Source organism: Littorina saxatilis, linkage group LG12 (assembly GCF_037325665.1).
Source record: "Littorina saxatilis isolate snail1 linkage group LG12, US_GU_Lsax_2.0, whole genome shotgun sequence".
NCBI classification, from domain to species: Eukaryota; Metazoa; Mollusca; class Gastropoda; order Littorinimorpha; family Littorinidae; genus Littorina; species Littorina saxatilis.
Genome location: NC_090256.1, coordinates 57,091,735 through 57,098,517, shown reverse-complemented (window position 1 = coordinate 57,098,517; position 6,783 = coordinate 57,091,735). Strand labels below are relative to the sequence as shown.

The window sequence follows — 6,783 nt, the reverse complement described above, 5'->3', positions numbered from 1 at the left end:
CTGTGCGTGTGTGTGTGTAGAGCGATTCAGACCAAACTACTGGACCGATCTTTATGAAATTTTACATGAGAGTTCCTGGGAATGATATCCCCGGACTTTTTTTCTTTTTTGCGATAAATACCTTTGATGACGTCATATCCGGCTTTTTGTAAAAGTTGAGGCGGCACTGTCACACCCTCATTTTTCAATCAAATTGATTGAAATTTTGGCCAAGCAATCTTCGACAAAGGCCGGACTTCGGTATTGCATTTCAGCGTGGTGGCTTAAAAATTAATTAATGACTTTGGTAATTAAAAATCTGAAAATTGTAAAAAAAATAATTTTTTTTATAAAACGATCCAAATTTACGTTCATCTTATTCTTCATTATTTTCCGATTCCAAAAACATATAAATATGTTATATTTGGATTAAAAACAAGCTCTGAAAATTAAAAATATAAAAATTATAATCAAAATTAATTTTTCGAAATCAATTTAAAAACACTTTCATCTTATTCCTTGTCGGTTCCTGATTCCAAAAACATATAGACATGATATGTTTGGATTCAAAACACGCTCAGAAAGTTAAAACGAAGAGAGGTACAGAAAAGCGTGCTATCCTTCTCAGCGCAACTACTACCCCGCTCTTCTTGTCAATTTCACTGCCTTTGCTACGAGCGGTGGACTGACGATGCTACGAGTATACGGTCTTGCTGAAAAATTGCATTGCGTTCAGTTTCATTCTGTGAGTTCGACAGCTTGACTAAATGTTGTATTTTCGCCTTACGCGACTTGTTTACTTTTCTGCAAGTCTGTCCAAGCACAGACGGACATGTCCGTCTTCCGACAATACCATGGTTTGCAGTTCGAGAAAGACGGCATATAATTTTATCCTCTAAATTCTAAAAATAAGTTTGATTTGAGATCAATATCTTAGAGGGCAATGACACAAGCACTGTGTTTTTTGTCCGTTGACCGTGTCTGTGTGTATGGGCTAGGGACCGGGTTGGGTCGTCTTGGGTCAGTGCTGAAATAGTTATGTGTGTGTGTGCGTGTGTGTGTGTGTGTGTGTGTGTGTGTCGGTGTGAATGTGCGTGCGTCCGTGCGTGCGTGCGTGCGTGTGTGTGTGTGTGAGTGTGTGTGTGTGTGTGTGTGTGTGTGTGTGTGTGTGTGTGTGTGTGTGTGTGTGTGTGTGTGTGTGTGTGTGTGTTCAAGGACGGATTGTAAAAAAAGGCCTCGCCTTAAATCTTTATCCTTGTTAAATAAGGTTTAGTTCAGTACTCTCTCTCTCTCTCTCTCTCTCTCTCTCTCTCTCTCTCTCTCTCTCTCTCTCTCTCTCACTCTCTCTCTCTCTCTCTCTCGAGTTTGAGTCCCGAAGGGTCTCGATACTTTCAAAAACTCCTTTCATTATATTTATTGTCATATTACGAAAAGTCACAGTGATGGAAGATGTTTTTGCCGCCTTTATGTAATAAAACGGCTATTAGGTTTTACTCTGTCTATTTGGATGTTTGGATGTTGTTTGTTTGTCCCACGACAGTTTAGACTTGTATCTCTGGTACTCTGGGGTCCATTGAGCTCAAATTTGGTGAGTAGCTTGAAATTGTGGGGCCTCGGGTGTGTGCAAAACAATTAGGTTCCTAACGTCAGTCAAACTTGAGATGTTAGCTTTTTTGTTTTGAAAGGGTTTAAAATGAGGATGCGCGTCTCAACGTAACTCTTGACGTCGAAGAAATGTGCTGGAGAGAGAAAATGTCAGTTTTACGCCCTCACGGCAAAGCCATTAGTGGCATGTTACACGGGAAAACCCGGCTTTGTATGAAAATAAAAAATAAAAATGCAAGGGGGGGGGGGGGGGGGGGGATGTAGACAGCTGGCTGCCGGCTGCTAGAGGAGACCTGAAATGGGCTAGGGACCGGGTTGGGTCGTCTTGGGTCAGTGCTGAAATAGTTACTTTATGGGCTGTTGGCCGAACGGACACCGGGGTTTCATATTTTTGCATGCATGTATTCATGTTTCCAAGACCTGAGGCTTTCGCTGTGACCCTGGGATCTTTATCGTGCGCATGCGTGCACACGGGTGTGTTCGAATTCCGAGGAGAGTCTGCACAAAGTTGACTCTGGGACACACATCCCGCACCGAACTTGGGGGTTGAACCCACGGCTGATAGTAACAACCGGTTTTAAAGCCGACTGGGCAAACTCCCCACCCAATATGTTGGGGTCAAGAAGTTCCATGGAGGGCGGGGGGTATGTTAGTAACACATAGTGTTTTGCTCAGAACATTCCGGCCCAAGCAGAGCCGCGCTAGGGGTACGCATTACCGTGAAGCTGGCAGTCAGTGCTACCAAATGTCGTCTGTGTCTTACCACTCGGTGGTGACTTAATGTGGGTCTATGTAAGCAGATGCCAGCGCTAAAATTCTTGGAAAATGCTTTTTAAAGAGCGATTGATCAGTTAAGCGTGTCGGCAGTGAGCTTTGCTAGGCGTAGGCCGACATTTGCGCTCAGCGCTCTGAATGAGTCAAGTTCTTAAAAACAACTTTCGCGTTGAAATCCTCATACCACCCATGTCTGATAAAATATGTACATGAAATTTGAATATGTGGCGCATCTGTCATTGTTCTTGAAGATTTCAACAAATTAAATTTTTTCAATGAGTCAGCAAAAACCTACCGTCAATTTCAGAATTTTTTCTGACATGAAACAGCAGACCAAATGTCTCAAATGACCTGAAATTCCGTATGTACTTTACAACATGTGTTAGCACAAATCTCCGAAAGTTTGAAGGCAATGCGTTAACGAGTTACTCAAATGTACCATTTTTGGTCTCCATTACCCGCTAAAACGGCTTCAAAAACTACCTTTTATGCATGCCATAGCGTCCATGTTAGACAAGACATGTGAACAAAACTGACTGATTTGGATGCAAATTTGATTGTTCTGTCTAAGAACATGCTAAACATGTTTCGTTTTAGCAGTTCTGATTTTTTGTCAATTTTAACGCGGGAACCTTGATTTTGGGGGATATCTGTGTTGTAGGTACCACTGTTTCGACACTACGTCATGTAAACTCAATCTGTTTTCTGAATAAGTTAGGGGAATAAACGGCCTTTTCAGCCATATAATTGGTTTTACGATAAACGGCCTCATCAGAAAGATCTGCCCTCAAACGCATCTGTAAAGTTTTTTATGACGAGTAGTGTAGAACCAGTTCTATTGAAAGTTTTATATTGTCATACAGGTAGTAGAATTTTACAAAATGATTGAATAGTTCTTTTGCGTAAGAGCGACACCATTATCAAGTTGTATTTCTTATCTACTGAATCGTCAAAATGCCCTACTTTTCATTTTCATTTCGTTCTCTCTACAGGCCTGAGCTTACATTAAAAAAAAATTTGAAAAGTGACTTGTCGCTTTTACTTACTTTTCTCAAAGGTACAGTAAATGCACTATTTTCTGTCATAATGGGTAAGGGGCATGGGTAGTAAAAACATAACAGTTCAAGATGTTGCGCATTAGGCGGCGTATCTTTTTTTTCCTCGTTGGTAAGATCGATACCGCAACTTGAATGTACCAAAGTTTTAGCACACCCGAACCACTTTAAGAGTTTAATATATATGTTTATTTCTGTTTCATGCTTGAAAATGATTTACAGAAATGGGTACAACAATGTTTTTTTTCTCATTTTACCAGAACAGTAGGGGAAGGGCTCCTAATATGGACCGGCTCCTAATATGTACCACCTTCTGTTATGACAAACTTACGGCGCTAGAGCGCTCAAATCAATTTCATTCGCTGTATACACCCTCTCTGGATAACTTGCACATGTCAAAACAGTTGCGCAAACACAAACCTCAAAACCGTTAGGCTTTTTCTCTTTTTTCACTTTTGGCAGCGTTCACTCTAAATTTGCCGCCCAAAACGGACTCGTTTCTGTCTGTCACAGGTCAGTTTTCGTCAGCCTGTTTCTTTCTGCGTGCGCCTTCCAAAGGAAGTTTATGGAAGGAAAACACGCCGCCTTTTCGTATAAGCTAAAGAAACAGGTACTGCCTTGACTTTACTTTCCTTCACTCTTTCCCATACTCTCGAAGTAGCGGAGAAAGGTCAAAACAGGTTTACATAATTTAATACATGTATGGATAGTGTTAATAAAATTCTTGCAATGCAGCACACATTAATCAGGTTAGTCTATATTTTTGCTAAATATCAGTATCGTACTAAATGTATCACACACTGTTCAAGCTAGGTCATGTTACTTGGCTCACAGCACACACTGATCAAATGTCTATTGCTGCTGGATTTCAATTCTGTCATGGTAATCTAACGTGACTCCGCCGCTGCAAACGTTCTTCAAAATTTTCCTTTGGAGGACATCAAAACAAAAGGAATACACATAATGTTTATGAAGTTTTGACTTAGCTCGGTGTCATTGAAAAGGTACTCGAGATGACTTGTAGCACTTGACTGGTCTAGAAGACCGCGCTCCTGGTTTGGTTCGTCACTCTTCTTCTCAAGACACCATCATCAAGTTAATAGCAGAAGTAGTCTGGTTACATCTCTCTCCACAATTACGGCAACATGAGGAAGAGGAAGATGAATGAATCAATTGGACCGTGGGTTCCTGAAACAGATCAAAGGGCCATATGTGTTACCTACACAGCCTGTCTAAAAGACTTGGTTTGTTCATATTTTATTATCGTTCTCATTCTATTACTGTGTTTCGGAAAATGGGGATTTGGCAACAGCGCACATTCAAACGTACACAACTTGACAACAACACAATGTACATGACTGACACGATACACTCATCTCCGCCCAGATCCCGTGGAATGATTGTCGATGTAATAATCACAGTCACTTACCTTCAAAGAAGGGGAACGGCTTTTCTTCCAAGCGTTCTTCGTTCCGTGGACTTGCGGAAAACGACCCTCTCGTGAAACGATTTTAGTTTACGTCAGTACACTTGGATACGTCACATGAATACGTCACTTGGCTACGTCGTGTAATGCGCGAGTAGTCTCGGTTGCCTATTCTATTCTTGACAGGTTCGCGCCTCATAATAATAATTCATGACAGCCCCTTTCTTGAGAATGAATTTCCCAAATTTAGTCACTATATGAAGCGCGACTTAAATAATCTGCTCCATGGTTGTCACAACCCGGTATTTCTTACCTCCTTTCTTTTTCACAAAAACGATTGGAGCATTGTACGGTGAGTTTGCCGGTTCAATGACCCCGAGCTTCAACATCTCGTCGATCTCGTCTTCGACCGTTTTCACCATCGCATGAGGTACGAGTCTCGGTCGAACAAACACAGGTTTCTTCTCTGTAAGTTCGATTCTGCACTTCTCCAAGTTGGTAGTAATCGGTACATCAGTCAGATTCTTGGAGAATGCACTACAGATCGCTTTCGCCTCTTTTGTTCTTTCTCTACTCAATTCTTTACAGAAGTTCACGCTTGTGACATCTTCTGTACGAGTAGTTTCCAGCAGAGGAATCATCTTCTGAGTGTCTATTCGGAAGATATCATCGTTCATCGTATCATCTTCCTCGATGACTACGGCGATGTGTTCTTCTGCTTCTTCTTTTTTTTCGTCAATTCTGTTTCTGAGGTCGACAACGTATTCTGCTGACGTCTTCTGTTCACCTTCGACCGATTCATCAGTCCATGCACGACGCAGAACCTGCATGGGACCTCTGATGGTCTTGTCATACCGCATTTCAAAGGGTGAGAACCCCAGACTGTCTTGAGGTGCTTTCTTGGTTCTGCCTTTTGGCGCTGTTCTTTGGCATGTGTCACACGAGAGACAGTAACGTTTTATGTCTCCGACCAAACCTGGCCACCAGAACTCACACCTGATTCTATCAGTGGTTTTCTTCTGCCCGAGATGACCTGTCATCGGGTGGTCGTGCCCAAAAGAAAGCACTTTGCTTCTCATTTCTTTGGGAACAACGACTTTACTAGATTCACTCCCGGTTTTGTCGAGGGTTGTCCTGTACAAGATTTCTTTCTTGTATACATATTTCACATCGTGGAATGATTCTCCTGAAACAGCCATTTGGCGTACTTTTGCCAGTGTTTCATCATCATTCTGAGCCTTCTTGAGATCTTGCGGGGAATACATCTTGTGTGTATTTCTGTCATCATGACTAGTTCCCGGCACAGGTTTCTCATTCCGTTTTTTTTTTCTCTTCTCTTGCTTCCGTGTACTGACCGCCGCGTTGGTCTCACCTTGATACCAACTCGGGTCACGTACTGGAAACAAAGGGGTCTTCCTCTTGTTCTGGCCTACACCATACCATTTTCCTATGAGGACAGGATAAATGGGATCTTCGAGTATGACCACTTCGGTTTTGGCATCAAAATACGGACAGTCAATGTGGGCCACAGCCGTGGGACACAATTTCCGTGTTTTCTTCTCTGCGAGAGTAGTTTCTTTTTTCTTTGCCAAGTACCTTTCTTCAGGTATAAGGTCGGCCCTGACCATAATACCTGAGCATCCGGAATCGCGTAATGCTTTTACGATTCGGCCGTCTAATTTGATGAACACTTCCTCTTTGAAATCCTTCTTTTTGCACGACTTGCACAGCTTGTCAAGATGTACGGGGATTTCTTGTCCATCAAATTCATTTCGAACATGAACTGCGTGAACGCTTTCTCCCTTATTGGGACAAAATCGCGACAGGTGCCCTTTGCCCTTGCAAAAAAAACAACAGCCTGTGGCTTTCAGTCTTTGTTTTTCATCATCGCTCACGTATTTATGTTCTTTCTGTGACGATTTCTCTTTCGCGTCACTTTCGACG

General features: G+C 42.2%; 1 long non-coding RNA gene across 1 annotated transcript; it reads right to left on the bottom strand.

The window, feature by feature from the left end:
- Nucleotides 1-4,090: 4,090 nt before the first annotated feature.
- On the bottom strand, nucleotides 4,091-5,176 carry LOC138982341 (uncharacterized). Its single transcript, XR_011460849.1, has 2 exons — nucleotides 4,843-5,176; nucleotides 4,091-4,601 (listed from the first exon to the last, which is right to left on the bottom strand). It is a non-coding gene; the product is annotated as an uncharacterized lncRNA (long non-coding RNA).
- Nucleotides 5,177-6,783: the final 1,607 nt, after the last annotated feature.